The following is a 2861-nucleotide window of genomic DNA, read 5'->3' on the forward strand; positions in this document are numbered from 1 at the left end:
TTTTTTTTTTTTTTTTTTTTTTTTGTTGTTGTTGTTGTTGTTGTTTTGTTTTGTTTTGTTTTTGTATGTTTGTTTGTTTGTTGTTAGCAGTTTCATTCTAACATTACTTATAGAAAACAATCCCCAAGAAATTTTCAGTTTGTCACTTACACAACATCTAATGTTTGTACATGGAAGAGTCTGTATATGAAGAACAGCCTGGATATCTATGTTGATCTCTAAATGTTGCAGTTTAGTCGTCTTGTGACTTAGAGATCTATGTGTTTCTCCTCTGAAATGCCAGATCTAATTTTTGAAGAAAAATATGGCAACACCCGTCTCTGTACATGCCTTCAGTACCTCCAGCTCATGAACCAAACAAAAACCTAGTTCTAATCTCTGTGTTTAAAATGAAGTCAGGCAGGCTCTCAGTACCTCGTCTTTGCTGAGGATGTGCACAAGGAGAAGCAGTTTCAGGAGTCAGTGCAAAATCACAGAATCACAGAATAGTCTAGGTTGGAAGAGACCTCCAAGATCACCGAGTCCAACCTCTGACCTAATACTAACAAATCTTCCACTCAACCATATCCCTAAGCTCTACATCTAAACGTCTTTTAAAGACCTCCAGGGATGGTGACTCCACCACTTCCCTGGGCAGCCTATTCCAGTGACTAACAACCCGTTCAGTAAAGAAGTTCTTCCTAAGATCCAACCTAAACCTCCCCTGGCGCAACTTTCACCCATTCCCCCTCGTCCTGTCACCAGGCACGTGGGAGAATAGACCAACCCCCACCTCGCTACAGCCTCCTTTCAGGTACCCGTAGAGTGCAATAAGGTCGCCCCTGAGCCTCCTCTTCTCCAGACTAAACAGTCCCAGCTCCCTCAGCCGCTCCTCATAAGACTTGTTCTCCAGACCCTTCTGCAGCTTCGTAGCCCTCCTCTGGACTCGCTCGAGCACCTCCATGTCCTTCTTGTAGCGAGGGGCCCAAAACTGAACGCAGTACTCAAGGTGCGGCCTCACCAGAGCCGAGTACAGGGGGACAATCACTTCCCTGGACCTGCTGGCCACGCTGCTTCTTATGCAAGCCAGGATGCTGCTGGCCTTCTTGGCCGCCTGAGCACACTGCTGGCTCATATTCAGCCGACTATCAGCCACTACTCCCAGGTCCTCCCCTGCCTGGCAGCTTTCTAACCACACATCTCCCAGCCTGTAGCTCTGTTTGGGGTTGTTGTGTCCCAGGTGCAGGACCCGGCACTTGGCCTTGTTGAACTTCATGCAGTTGACCTCGGCCCATCGGTCCAGCCTATCCAGATCCTCCTGCAGAGCCTTAAGAGCAGTGGCATGTGAGTGTTGAGCCTGGTTCCCTTCCTGTGGATCAGCTATGCAGATCAAGAGACCTCATGAGATCACAGTTTAGAGCAGTTCTGGAAATATTTTGCAGTTATACTTGGTGATGTGCTGTAATTTTGAATCAGAGATTCTTTAGAGCAGGGGGACACATTTAGGGATCTCTTTAGTTTTTTTGTTTTGTTTTGTTGTTGTTGTTGTTTTGTAGAGGTAAAACAAAAAGAATTTTTTGCTGTACTGGTTCCTGATACCCATTTCTCTTGCACGTGGTGCATAGACTGTTATACAGAGGAAAATGTTTTGACATTCTGATCAGAGAAAGTTTTATAAAGTTTCAGAGGCATTTACAAAGTGATGTAGGAACCTGAGAAAGAAATAAAGTCCTTGACTGATAATTCAGAATAATGAAGATTAACTCCCTAATGAGTTAATCACTGTAATAATTCTTTCTAGCTGTGTTCTGCTAGGCTTTAGCTGTTTTCACTGCTTGATCCTTTCCTTTTGACCAGCTATTAGTAATGAGAAAGGATCTTTTCCATTAAAATACATATCTAAAGTTACTTTTTAATGCAAGTAGCTTCATTAATCTTCAAATGACTTGTCCCATCTGCTTTGCTTTAATTTGGCTGGCATTTACACAGTGAGTTACAGACCGAAAACCAGACCATGGCCGTTCCAGGATGCCTCGCTGCTGAGACAAGCAATGTGCTGTGAAATGAGGCTCAGTTCTGAGCTGCCAGTCTGCTCACCCCAGCAATGTGCAATTTACCCGCTATGTAAGGTCTCATTTTAATTCAAGGAAGAGATACAGCATTTATGCACATGCACAGCATTTCCTCTCCAAAAGGCAAGAAAAGTGTCTACATATTTTGTCTGGCAGAAAACATAAGAGAACAGCTTTGCATAATCACACAGCAGTTTGCAGAATGAGAGAAATCTCACTTTCAGAGCTCTTCTTTCCTCTCATTCCTTTCCTGAATCAGCCCTAATAATTTTACCATCCAGGTAATGTTTCAGTGACTTAAATTTTCTTGCAGAAAAACAAGATGCTATTGTAGTACCTATCTCAGAAGAGAACAGTCAGGAAAGAAGTAGGAAATCGGAAAAAGAGAAAAGACAGTCTGCATGGTATGAAGTGAGAAAATAGCATAAGGGAAAGGTGCTCTGAAGATGTTGCTAGCTGAAATAACAGAAAAGAGAGGTTTCTGTGCGTGTGTTTCAGGTAAGTCTTAGCACCTCAGACTTCTGTGATAGTAAGAACATGATTAGGAATGATGATGGTTCAGAGATTAGCAAATTCATTTGAGACTGAGCTAAAGAACAGAGATAACTGTAGCCAGGACACGTTGCTTCATGTCAGGCATACTCCTCTCTGAAACCTTGGGTGTATCTGCCCAGTACCTGCAGCTCTCCCTAAGGTCAAGCACCAAAACACTTCCTTTTTTGGGGACACATAAGAGGTGTCTGCCTTGCACGTGATAGCCCCAGTGGTTGCAGCACAAACTATGAAAAGCTGCTGCCATGCTTCTGTCCC

Source organism: Oxyura jamaicensis, chromosome 3 (genome assembly GCF_011077185.1).
Source record: "Oxyura jamaicensis isolate SHBP4307 breed ruddy duck chromosome 3, BPBGC_Ojam_1.0, whole genome shotgun sequence".
NCBI lineage: Eukaryota > Metazoa > Chordata > Aves > Anseriformes > Anatidae > Oxyura > Oxyura jamaicensis.